Genomic DNA, 13,666 nt, shown 5'->3' with positions numbered 1-13,666 from the left:
GAGAGAGAACAGTCTGGAAAGCCATCTCAGCAGAACTTAGGAAGTCAGCTTGGTTCCACAATTTGACTTCGAGTTGTTATTTTCGATGCTCCCAGACACACCCCTTCCCTCAGAGCTCCCTGCCATGCAGAGACTGGTCCTTCGCATACCACAACTGGACATTTCTGTTTTTCATATATTCCTTGTTCATGTTCAGTTTCAAAAAAGTTTTTTCTTCCAGATATCTTTCCTGAAGTCATTTCAATATACCAACCTATTCTTCTTTTACTTAAATACAAATTTCTTTACCTTTTTTTAATTATTTAATTTTTTTGAGACTGGGTTTCTCTGTGTGTCCGGGGTATCCTGGAATTTGTTCTATAGACCAGGTAGGCTTTAAATTCAGAGATCAGCCTACCCCTGTTTTCCAAGTGCTGGGATTAAAGGCATGTATTACTACTGTGTAGCTTTGTTTTAAAACTTTAGACATGTTCATCTCATTAGTTTAATATGAGTCATTGCTTTGTGTGTATGCATATTTGTGTACAATATGAGCGTTGTGCCTGCAGGTGTCAGAAGATGACCTTGGGTCCCTGGGACTGGAGTTGAGGATGGTTGGTTGTGCCATGTGCATTATGGCAACTGAGCCCCAGGTCTTTGTTGAGGGAGCCGGTGTTCTAAACCACTAAGCCGCTCTCTTTCCTCAGTTACTAATCGTTTAACATATGTGTAATTGACAAAATGCTTTAATACTTCAGAGTGTAAACCGCTGACCTTTGAAAGGCAGACACCTCCTCCAGTGAGACCGTCAGGGTGGAAACACAGTGAAGCACACACAGCTCAGGGGACTTCCTTGGTGGAAGGTTTCCTCTTCTCCTGGGAATCTGTCTGAATTCAGAGTAGGAAAAGAGCATCTTTGCTACCCATTTAAGTGGTGATCAGCCTCTATTTCACTCAGATGTTGTTAGAGCTATCAGCATAATTAAGGAGGAACATATTACTGCGAATTATTCATACCAGCCGTTAATGCTAGCAAGCTCTCTGGGACATTGACCCTTCCTTTACTTAAAAGTTTTGGTATGGATTGGTTTAGTAATGCAGGACAATTCATTTTTTCCCTTTTTTTATTTGTTCAATTTATTTTTTATTTACATTTCAAATGATTTCCCCTTTTTTGCCTCCCCACTCCCTGAAAGTCCCGTAAGCCATCTTCCCTCCCCCTATTCTCCCCATCCACCCCTTCCCACTACCCTGTTCTGGTATTCCCCTATACTGCTGCACTGAATCCTTCCAGAACCAGGGGCCACTCCTCCGTTCCTCTTGGTCATCATTTGATGTGTGGATTATGTTTTGGGTATTCCACATTTCTAGGCAAATATCCACTTATCACTGAGTACATACCATGACTGATCTTTTGAGACTGGGTTACCTCACTTAGTATGATGTTCTCCAGCTCCATCCATTTGACTAAGAATTTCATAAATTCATTGTTTCTGATGGCTGACTAGTACTCCATTGTGTAAATATACCACATTTTTTCATATCCATTCTTCTGTCGAGGGAAACCTGGGTTCTTTCCAGCTTCTGGCTATTACAGACAGGGCTGCTATGAACATAGTGGAACATGTGTCCTTATAGCATGCCGGGGAATCCTCTGGGTATATGCCCAGGAGTGGTATAGCAGGGTCCTCTGGAGGTGTCATGGCCAGGATTCTGAGGAACTGCCAGGTTGCTTTCCAAAGTGGTTGTACCATCTTGCAATCCCACCAGCAGTGGAGGAATGTTCCTCTTTCTCCACATCCTCGCCAACACCTACTGTCTCCTGAATTTTTAACCTTAGCCATTCTGACTGCTGTGAGGTGAAATCTCAGGGTTGTTTTGATTTGCATTTCCCTAATGACTAATGATGTTGAACATTTCTTAAGGTGCTTCTCAGCCATCCTAAGTTCTTCATGTGAAAATTCTTTGTTTAGCTTCGTACCCCAATTTTTAATAGGGTTATTTGGTTTTCTGGGCTCTACTTTCTTGAGTTCTTTGTATATATTAGATATTAGTCCTCTGTCGGATTTAGGGTTGGTGAAGATCCTTTCCCAATCTGTTGGTTGACGTTTTGTCCTTTTGACAGTGTCCTCTGCTTTACAGAAACTTTGTAATTTTATGAGGTCCCATTTGTCAATTCTTGATCTTAGACCATAAGCTACTGGTGTTCAGGAAATTTTCCCTGTGCCCATGTTTTCAAGGGTCTTCCCCAGTTTCTTTCCTATTAGTTTTAGTGTGTCAGGTTTTATGTGGAGGTCCTTGATCCACTTGGAGTTGAGCTTAGTACAAGGAGATAAGAATGGATCAATTAGCATTTTCTGCATGCTGACCTCCAGTTGAACCAGCACCATTTGTTGAAAAGGCTATCTTTTTTCCACTGGATGTTTTCAGCTCCTTTGTCAAAGATCAAGTGACCATAGGTGTGTGGGTTCATTTCTGGGTCTTCAATCCTATTCCATTGATCCACTTGCCTGACATTGTACCAGTACCATGCAGTTTTTATCACTATTGCTCTGTAGTAATGTTTGAGTTCTGGAATACTTATTCCCCCAGAAGTTCTGTTACTGTTGAGAATAGTTTTAACTATCCTGGGTTTTTTTTTTTTTTTTTTTTTTGTTGTTGTTGTTGTTATTCCAGATGAATTGGAAAATTTCTCTTTCTAACTCTATGAAGGACTGAGTAGGAATTTTGATGGGGATTGCATTGAATCTGTAGATTGCTTTTGGCAAGATGTTCATTTTAACTATATTAATCCTGCCATTCCACTAGCATGGAAGGTTTTTCCATTTTCTGAGGTCCTCTTGGATTTCCTTCTTCAGAGATCTGAAGTTCTTGTCGTATAGATCTTTCCCTTGTTTGGTTAGAGGCACCCCAAGATACTTTATGCTGTTTGTGGCTATTGTGAAGGGTGTCATTGGACATTCCATGTTTGTAAAGTGATTTGATAACAGATGGTTTCACATGCTACTGAAAACTATGTATTTACAAATGTATGCAACAGGTTTGTCACAAGAGGGCACCCCTGCCTCATTCTCTAAAGTGAATGCCACTCTGGGTATTAATTCCAGAGGAATGATCATAGAAATGCAGTTTGGACCCACAGTATGAACTTGGAGTTCAATAGACAATTATTATCGAACAACAGGGTAGTTCAGTTCCTGAAAATATATTAGTATCATAAATGGATATTCATTTTATTAATTTTTTGGAAATAAGATTTCTCTGTGCAGCTCTGAGTAGTACTAGAACTCACTGTGTATATCAGGCTGGCCTTGAACTCAGAGGTCTGCTAGTTGTGCCTGGCAATAAAAGGATTTTTTTTAAAGATTATACAAAATTCAAATTATTATTTTTATATGCAATTTATTCAAGAGCTTCTTTAACCTACAGTTCAGTTACCTCCAGAACATGCATGGTGGTACACACCTTTAATCCAACACTCAGGAGGCAGAGGTTGGCAGATCTCTGTGGCGTTAAAACCAGTTTGATACATTCAGTGAGTTTTAGGATAGCCAGGGCTATGTAGAGAGACCCTGTCTCAAGCAAACAGATAAAAATAAAACTTAATTACCATTTTATTAACATCACATTTAGGCCTACAGTCATCTCAAGTTCCACTTGAACTGTATCCTGGTTTCCAAGATTATTCCCATGGCTCCTTCTACAGCCCAACCTGCAAATGGCATTTGGTTCCCTTCTGGCCAAATAATAAACGAAGAGGAAGAAAGAATGCACAAATAGAGGCTACAGGTACAGTTTCTTTATAAGACAGTCCTCAAAATGACACTTCATTACTTTATTTGTTAGGAGTAAGTTATTAAGGGCCAGGCCTGGTAGTGCACACCTTTAATATCAGCACTTGAGAGGTTGAAGACAAGCGGATCCCCTGTAAGTGTGAGGCCCTTAGGTCTTTCACTCTACAAACGGAAACATTGTCATTGAGATTATAGTGAATATTTAGTTTATGGTGAAAATTTCATCTTAATAATGCGTAATGTATCATCAACTCTGGGCAGGGACTGTTTTAATATGTTTAGATTTTGTTTGACTCCTGAGTATGCCTCCCACCTCTTCCCTACTGACCCCCCTCTTTGAGACGGGTTTTTCTGTTTAGTTCTGTCTGTCCTGGCATTCACTCTGTTTACCAGGCTGGCTTCAAACGCCTGTTTCTGCCTCTGGAGTGCTGGGATTAAAGGCATGTGCCACACTCAGTTTGAATTTTTTTTTATTCAATTGACGATTTAAAAATATCATTTCGATTTTAGTAAGTAATTTGTTTTCATTTCAAATTCCAGTTATTTCTAAACATTATTGGCAACATGCAACATAACTTTTGTCTCTTGTCTATCCACATAGTTTCTTGTGGCTTCCTCCTATTAAAATGGAGATCCAAAATGGTTGGTTCTTGGTAGTATTCTGTCTAAGCTCCACCCTACATTTACCTGGCAACAGCCAGTATGCCCTGCCCCATAGACCTGGCCCACTATAAAAGGGGCTACTTGCCCCTCATCCCCTCTCTCTCTCATTGCTCTCTTTCATCCCACCCTCACCTCTCTGCCCCTTGGGCTCTCCTCCCCTCCCCCGTCTCTCCATGTGGTCATGGCTGGCCTCTAAATCCCAACCTCTGCCCTGAATAAACTCTATTCTATATCATGCCTGTGTGCGTGTGGTCCCTCAGGGGGAAGAGGTGCTTGAACAAGGGCCCACCTGGGCACCCCTTCCCCCACACCACAGAGCCACACTCCTTTAACCCCTATTCTCTCTTTTTAACCCCATTTCATTGGTGAATTGACCTTTCAGTTCTATTTCAAAATGAACTTGAAAATTACTGTGTGCTGTAACCAGACTGGTGACTACCCTACAACAGATATCACAGAGATTTTCTATGGCTCCATGTAGCCCACAGATATATTTGGTCTGATTATAGGATGAACACACAGGAGCTCCTTCTCAGGTTCAATACTACTTGGGACACTTGGGGGTTCACATGAAAGAAAGGTGAAGGAATTTCACATTGCAGTTATTAGATAGGCACCTGTTCTGAACCATGAAGTCCACTATTCCTGATAATTCCCAATAGTGGACCTTGGTGAAAATGTCCTTTTTTTACTTACCATAGTTTCCAGAGGCTCCTGGGTAATGTAGTCCTTAACATAATAGGCATGCCCACACAGGTTCAGGTAAACAGCTCTGACATTTGGCTGATGGGCTTGTCTGTCCTGAGCTCTCTTGGCAACTACTGCTTAGAAAGTCGCTTCCTGGGTCTGTGCTGATGCCTTCACCGGAGCTGTGAGTTTCCTGCAAGGTTTCTGAAGGCGGGGGGGGGGGGGGGGGGGTGAGAAGAGGAGAGGAGGAGAGTGGTTGCGGGATCTTCAGAAGCTGGACCTGTGCCCTCTACCTCAGTGGAAACAGAAACATAAGTGGGTCTTGGAGGAGGCAGGCAGACCTCAGCAGCTCTGGGAAAGGAAGGTGACTATGATACTCATCGTTCCCACTGAGAACAGTTGGCCTGGACAGGGCTTTAATGGTCCCTTTATCCGAAGACTGTGCTAGGAATGTTTGGATCTGTGATTCCAACTGTCCAAAAGAGCAGTTACAGAAAGAAGCTCTGCCAAGGAGGAGAGAGTCCAAGATGGTGACTTGGGGGTGAGGGCTGTCTGTGGATTGTCAGCACTGGGAAGCCTCGAATGTGAGCCTACATTCCAGATCTTAGTAATGAAGAATCTTGTTACCTCCTTAGCATCCGTTTTGGGGAGGAGTTGGGGTGGAGAAAGACCATCAATTTGAGACCAGACTACAAAACTGGGAATTTTCACTAGGGTGACCCAGAAATCCCAAACAGAGAGCCTGGGAAAATTCTGCCTGGTCTGTCTGTTGCATTCTTCTCTGTGCCAAGCTTGGGGCTGCCATAGCCCCCCACCCCCACCCCAGGCTCCCCCCATCAGTTCCCTGTAGTCCCTAGCCTCAGCCTGGGGCCACCCTAGGCCCTGGGCGATCAGCTGGATCAGCTCCAGCCTCTAGCCCTCAGCCTGGTGAACTAACTGGCTGCAGCCTTTAGGCCCAGCCTGATGAACTAACTCATTACTCAGAGTGTCTTTCCTTGTCAAAAGTATCTATTGTCTCTCTGAGTAAAAAGTACCTACTGCCTTTTGAATCACACAGGGATGAGCTAAAAATGTTGTTTTGGTCAAAGACTCCCTAGGTGGGGTCTGCAACACAAAAGCAGTTCTTCACAATCTTCCCTTGCTATCCAGGTAGCCTGGGTAGAGACAGCCTGTCTGCACACTAAGCAAGCTCAAGAGTTAAAGGTGGAACTGGATTAACTTGTCTGCTGCAGATGTCTCTGAGGTTCTGGCAATTGGACCTTGGTCCTCTGGAAGAACAGCTGTTGCTGCTATGTGCTGAGTATATCTGTAGCCTCATGTGAGCTGTTTTAGAACAACATTATTAACAGAATTTTCATGTGGAAACAGGTGGTGGCTTCTCTGTCCTGGCAGTGGATCTGGTGGTTTACACATGTACCTCAGCTTCATTAGAAAGATGAAAAAATTGCTCTGAAGGAATTAAGAGACTTGCTGAGGCTAGCATAATATGTGGGTGCCAGGGACATACTACTTTTAATTACTTTGCACAGTTAAGGAAAATCAATGTTTGATTACTTTCTAATACTGACTTTTAGTTACCATGTAATGTCTTCAGGTTTGTGTGTTTTTAAGTTTTATGTTGAAACCCAGCACCTGAGTGTGATCTGCAAATGCTTTCCCAAGCATCAAGGTGCTCAAATTTCAAACACTTTCCAAATACCTTTTCCTGAGCATCCTACACTTGCTATCAATACAGTCTGTACATTTTGTGACCTTGAAGGTATAAAACAGAAGTGTCTTGCTTAATGCTAGCATTCTGTTAACCAAAATTCTTAAGGTAGGAAAGAAAATAATAGGAGTCTGTCCCTGTTGTAAAATGGAGAAATCAGATTGCACTGATCATTGAGGCTGATAACTTCTGGGGCTTCAGTCTGACATCCAGTGGTTGCTCCTGATTCTTTTCAAGGCTCTATTTCCATCAAGGTGGCACCAAGGTTCTTCACAACATAGCTGTGTCCAGTAGGTAAATGCCAGTCAAGAAATTCTTTTCAATTTTAGGTTATCTTCATATTTGCTGAGTTCCTCTTTGTCAAATTAATCTAATGGCAAAGTCCATCTTATTTATGGGAACTAAACAAGGGTTTGGATAAGCCCCTGTAACTGTAGTTCCTGGGGATGTGGCACCCTCACATAGACATACATGCAGTCAAAACACCAATTCAAGTAAAATAAATTAAAAAAAAAGAAACAAAAAAGACCCATCTACAAAAGAGTAGATGTCCCATTTGGAAACATTACTGTAATGATGTCCTATATGAAATGTGCATTACTTAAATTGTTTTCCTGTATAAGCATGGGCAAAAAACCCTTTTAATCTGCACGTTTCCCATGAAAATGAACTGTATAATAGAAGACATAGTATAGAGGAAGTACTTATTTGGAGACCTTTGTGTGCATTAATTGAATATTTCATCTAACAGGTGATTTTAGTGTTTATGGTGAGAAAATATAATGACTCTGGTTTAATTAGTATCTTTAAAAGCGAATGTTAATTGTTACCCAATTGCATATTAATTATAGGTGTGTGTTTTTGTTAACTGAGCCATGAGTAATGACCTGTGAATGTATTATGGGTTCATTGTCAATGTGTCTTTGTTGCACTCTTTTGTAGATAGGGTCTTTTTTTGTTTCTTTTTTTAAAATTTATTTTACTTGAATTGGGTGTTTTGATTGTATGTATGTCTATGTGAGGGTGCCACATCCCCAGGAACTACAGTTACAGAGAGTTGTGATCAACTAGGGGTGCTGGGAATTGAACATGTGTCCTTTGGAAGAGCAGCCATGCTCTTTATCATTGAGCCTATTTCTCTAGCCCCAGGGACTGTTTTTCTTATGTTGTTGTTGCTGTTGTTGTTGTTGTTGTTGTTCTCCTCCTCCTCCTCCTCCTCCTCCTCCTCCTCCTCCTCCCTCCTCCTCCTCCCTCCTCCTCTCTCCTCCTCCTCCTCCTCCTCCTCCTCCTTCTTTTCTTCTTCAGCCTAATTGCAACTGTGTTTTGAGTGAGATATCTAGGACCAAGCCATGAATATCCTCTCACTCTCAGGACTCTATATGATTCTCCTCTCAAGTGTATCCCAGTATTCTCTTCGTGTTTCAAGGGTAAAAGCAAACCCAGGAACTTACAAACATCATGAATGACTATGTGATGAGTTATTTATTCCCTACTTTAAGATATGTTGTTATTTTGTTTGTATTCATAATCTGACCATCAGTAAGATCTGCCTAAATTTACAGAGAGAAGTATACTTTAATTCCTATTAGTAGTTAATACAGCAACATTTAATAAATTATAGTTTTCCTTATTGCCACAAATTATTAATTTCTCCCATATTTCAAATTTTTTGGCAACCATCATTTCCACCATGGCACTTTGCCCGTTAAGAACTGGATGAAATCATGATTAAGTTGGTTCTTAGTACCTGGTACTACCTGCCCTCCATACACATCCAGTGCATAGTGCATAGTGAAGAGGTTGGCAAGGGGCATACATGGTGGACACTTGTAGAGGCAAGGTGCTCGGATGGGGCGTGCCCTGTGCACACTGATTTGGGCATATTATTCCCATTAGGCACCTGTGCCATGTCTTTGATAAAAGCCTAGTCCAGGTCCATGCTCCATGTATCTTCATTCTGCTTTCTGGCTCTTGCAAGTCTCTTAGTTGATATTCCCTTTCTCTAGCAAATGCCTAAGTTTGCACTTGGCCATCTTCTTTCACTTATGTCAGCCTAATACTCAGAGGCCTCCGTTCCATTTCCTCTGTGTGTCCGTGCTTGTTGGGACTCCAGCCAAGGGTCTCACGAGCATAAAGTGTTTCCCTGTTACTGAACCACACGCTTAAGCATCCACTATTACCTACTACAACCCTGCACTGTCCCTTTTCTGCCCCCCTCCCTCCTTCCTGATCTTTCTTTTTTTTCTAATTGTGGCTTTTAGTACAGGAAAGGGTGCCGGAGTAAATTCTTTAAAAACTACATACTTAGAGTTCACCAAAATCCATTACCCAGCAGTCTCCCACATCAGCTGCCTTGTTTCATGGAGTCTAACTAGGTCAATCCCACTTCCCTCAGTAAGGAGAACATGTTTTGGAGCTTGTGTCCTCTTTTACTAAACACTCTGTTGAATCCTTGCAGGGAAGCAATTATATTTCCTGCTCAGCAAAATCCTACCTGTTTATTTATTTTTCCCTAATTGATACTTGAAATTTTAGCATCCTTTCTCATTTTTGTCTTCTGATTGTAGAGAGCAAGCAGAGAGAAAGATTCAGAAAGGGCTAGAGAATTATAATGCACAAGGATATGGTGTGGTGATCTATTTCCTCTAACTGGTTGCAAATTCCTGAAGTTTTCCTCACTTCTAAAAATAGTGCCACCACTTGGAACCAAGCATCTCAGTCTTGACTCTGCAGAGGATCATTCATATTCAAACCTTGGATCAGTGCCATCCTGAAAAATGTGACAACTTAACATAGTTCATGATCTCTGGATCTGTGTTAGGGATTCTTTGCTGGTTGGCGCTCTCTACAGTGATCTATTGGTTGGAGTAGGTCATTGTAAGCAGAGCAGGGTGATATCCAAGAGCTCAAGGTTGCTGCAGTGGTCTGTGACAGAAGGTTCCATGGGCCTAGGAAAAAGGGTTCTTTCTTAGGGATTTTCCATGTGCTTTACCAAAGTTGTCTCATTATAGTTGAATTTCCTACCCAGTGCTTGGCTTCCTTTTTTTTTTTTTTTTTTTTTTTTAGAGATTTGTTTTTTATTTTATGCAAGGACACTGTAACTGTCTTTAGACAGGGTGCCAGTTCTCATTTCAGATGGTTGTAAGCCATCATGTGGTTGCTGGGATTTGAACTCAGGACCTTCAGAAGAGCAGTCAGTGCTCTAAACCACTGAGCCATCTCGCCAACCCATGGCTTCCTGATGATGGTGTGTGACTTCTGGAAGCCTTGTCTGTGAGTATCCCAGATGGTAACTTTAGCCATGTTTGCTCACTGACCAAACCATGTGCTAAGGGCAAGGTTTAAGCCCAGTGTCCACCAAATGATGGAGGAATTGTCCCAGGCCCTTCTGGCCCACTCTCAGAAGTCACTGTTCAGTGTTTCTCTCAAGCTCACTGTCAGTGTTGTTCATGAATACACTTATTAGTATATTAATAGCTCAAAAGCATATTTCAAAGGATAGTATTTAATTTTTGAATATTGAGTCAATCCTTAACTCTTGTTTTGATATTGGTTTATTATTTATAGACCTATGAGTATATATGGGGGTTTTATTTTGGGTGGATCTGGTCAACATAATGGTTTGCTTTGATGATTATTCTGTTTCATCTTTAATAATAACAAGATTTTTGTTGTTAAGATCTACCTTAGTCCTTTCTTTGTAGCCTATGTCCCAATTCCTTTGATTCTCTGCCTGGGAATAGAACTCAGGAACAGAATAATTTCTGACCCTTAACTGCTGAGCAGAGTATGTGGGTTGTGAGAATGTGTGTGTGTGTGTGTGTGTGTGTGTGTGTGGTATGTGTGTGTGTGTACTCTGTAATACTAAATGAAATTTAAATTTGAATTTCATTGATTTATTCTTTGAATCTTATCATTTTCTTATTCTATTGTTGTTTTCAGTTTGTTTTTGTTTTTCTTCTCTGCACAGAGTCCAAGCAAAGTCAGCTTATTCTTCTAGTTCTTGATTCCATGGCGTCAGCTTCCCTCTTCTAGCACTTTATGCTGTGTTTCTACAATTTTTTATCTTATTAATTTTTTAAAAATTCAGTTCAAAATATTCTTTGTGTGTGTGTGTGTGTGTGTGTGTGTGTGTTCAAGCACACATTCCTATGTGAGTACCAAATCAGCAGAGCATGTGAGTCCCAAGGATAGAACTTAGTGTATCAAATTGGTGGTAAGCATCTTCAGCTGTTGAGCACTATGCCAGATATCCAGGACAAATATATTCTAAAACTTTTTACTTATAGAGGTTTTTTTTTTTTAAATCCATGCTTAATTCATGAGTAAGTTGTTTAACCTTATTTCATATTGGAGAGTGTTTACCTGTGAAATATGAATTTCACAAGTATCTTTCCAGTTTTTGTATGCTGTGTGTTTTTTTCCTTTCTGTTATGTCTGGAAACACCCCCGTGTCTGTCTTAGTCTCTTATGTCTTCTGTGTACCCTACAAGCCTTTTTTAGTTTTTTCTAGAGGATGGATTTCGAAATCCAGATCTACTCAGTTTACATACTTCTTGTGCTTTGACTTCTTTACATTGCACTATGATTTTGGAATCAGTATGTCTTACAAATAAACATAGAGCAGTTGTTTGTATGCATCAAAGACATAATGAAATGTCAGAGTACATGCTTTTAATTTGTAAGGAATACCAACAGACATATGAAATTTCCTGTTGAAATTAGTTTAGATATGTAAATACAAGAATCAGTCGCTACACAATAAGGTCCCTGCAATTTAAGAAATATTTAATGATTTAAATTATAGGAGTGCTCTGTGTGCATGCCAGAAGACAGCATTAGTTCCTTTTATAGATGATTGTGAGCTACTGTGTGGATTCTGGGAATGGAACTCAGGACCTCGGGAAGAGCAGGCAGTGGATCTTGAGTTCTGAGCCATCTCTCTAGGCCAAGTTCTTTCAATTTTATGATACAGTGATTAACAATACAGGTTTCATTCACCTATATATGGTTTTTTCTACTTTTCTCTTTTAATAGTTTTCAAACTTAATGTCTTACACTTCAGAGGCTTAGGGCTTTTCAGGTCCACTGCAGCTCTGGGAAAAACGTTGCTTTTGCTTTTCTCTGTGTTTGTAGGCTCCTGAGGCCAGCACACGTCTCTGTCAGCTAGCTCCGTTCCACTGGCTTGGTCTCCTAGGCTGGCTTTGCAGGTTCGGGACTGAGCCACTGTTTGTCCTTTTGTGAGAGTTGAGCCCTCATAACTGCAGGTCCCAGCTTTGATCTGAGCCAATTGGCCCTGTCTCTGGATGCCTATGGGGCCTGCCTGAGGTTCAGGCTCCCCCTCGATGTCCTCTGCTGACAGGCCTCTGCTTGCTCTCATCTTAAAGGGATGGTATCTTCCTCTCGTGGCTAGGAAAACTGCATCCAGCTCTGGAAAGTGCTTGTTTTCCTGCCTTTCCACTTGGGCCTTTTTCTAATACGTGAATCTGTTCGGTCTAATCTTGGATTCTGTGCCTGACATTGGATGCCATTTGTAACCATGGGGCTTTTCCATTCTTGTCCAGTTCCAGAAACCTTTCCAGGACCAGGGCCTTCTCCTTTCTTCTTCTTGGTAATGATTTGATATGTGAATTGCATCTTGTGTATCCAGAGCTTTTGGGCTAATATTCTCTTATCAGTGACTGCATTTCCAATGTGAGTGTTCTTTTGTGATTGGGTTACTTCAGTTAGGATATTTTCCAGTTCCAACCATTTGCCTAAGAATTTCATGAGTTCATTGTTTTTTAATAGCTGAGTAGTATTCCATTGTGTAAATATACCACATTTTCTGTATCCATACCTCCCATTGAGAGGACATCTGGGTTCTTTCCATCTTCTGGCTATTATAAATAAGGCTGCTATGAACACAGTGGAACATGTGTCCTTATTGCATGCCAGGGAATCTCTGGGTATATGTCCAGGAGTGAGTATAACAGGGTCCTGTAGAACTGTCATGCCAAGTTTTCTGAGGAACCGCCAGACTGATTTCCAGAGTGGTTTTTACCAGGGTGCAATCCCACCAGCAGTGGAGGACTGTTCCTCTTTCTCCACATGCCATTTATTTCTAATAAACACATAATGGCAGAATCAGCCCACTTGTTGAATAAACAGAGAAATCATTTTGAAATCATCCTTAATAAGTTCCGCAGTTTCTATATGGAAAAACAACATTTTTGCATATTTAATAGTTAGTTACTATATTAAGAGATTCTTTGAAAATTTTATTATTTCATAAGTATTTTTATACGATTCTGATTTGATCCTGATTCACAAGGATTTTTAACCACTTCTTACCTTATATCTTCTGACTTATATCCTGCCTTTCCTGAATTATTTGCATCAGTGTAAACTGTAAGTGCTCCAGAAATTGGAATCATTTTTATTATACAAGCAAAAATCCAATTAGTTTTTTTGTTTTGTTTTGTTTTTTGTTTTTGTTTTTATTTTATTTTTTTACGAATTGAAGCCACTTGCTTTTTGGGTATTTGTTGTTAATTTCTTCTAAAAATTATTGCAGGCTCTTTGCCAAAGTTCATCTTGTGAGCATAGTAAGGCAGTCTCAACATTGGTAAGAAGTTCCCACAATTCAGGTGGATCCATTCCAGAGAGTTTGACAACAGTCACAATTTTCCCTTTAGAATGAATTCAGAAACCTTTTCTATATAGGTTTTTAATTTTTTACTCTGTTTGTGTACTAAAAATATCTATTCTAAGATTAAAATCTTCTCCCTGTGTAAGAATTCCTGTGGGAGAATGAGTAGAAGGGAAGACAGCCAGGATGCAGGTGATCTGTGGG

This window comes from Apodemus sylvaticus, chromosome 7 (genome assembly GCF_947179515.1).
Source record: "Apodemus sylvaticus chromosome 7, mApoSyl1.1, whole genome shotgun sequence".
Classification (NCBI taxonomy): domain Eukaryota; kingdom Metazoa; phylum Chordata; class Mammalia; order Rodentia; family Muridae; genus Apodemus; species Apodemus sylvaticus.
This window is presented reverse-complemented; position numbering follows the sequence as displayed.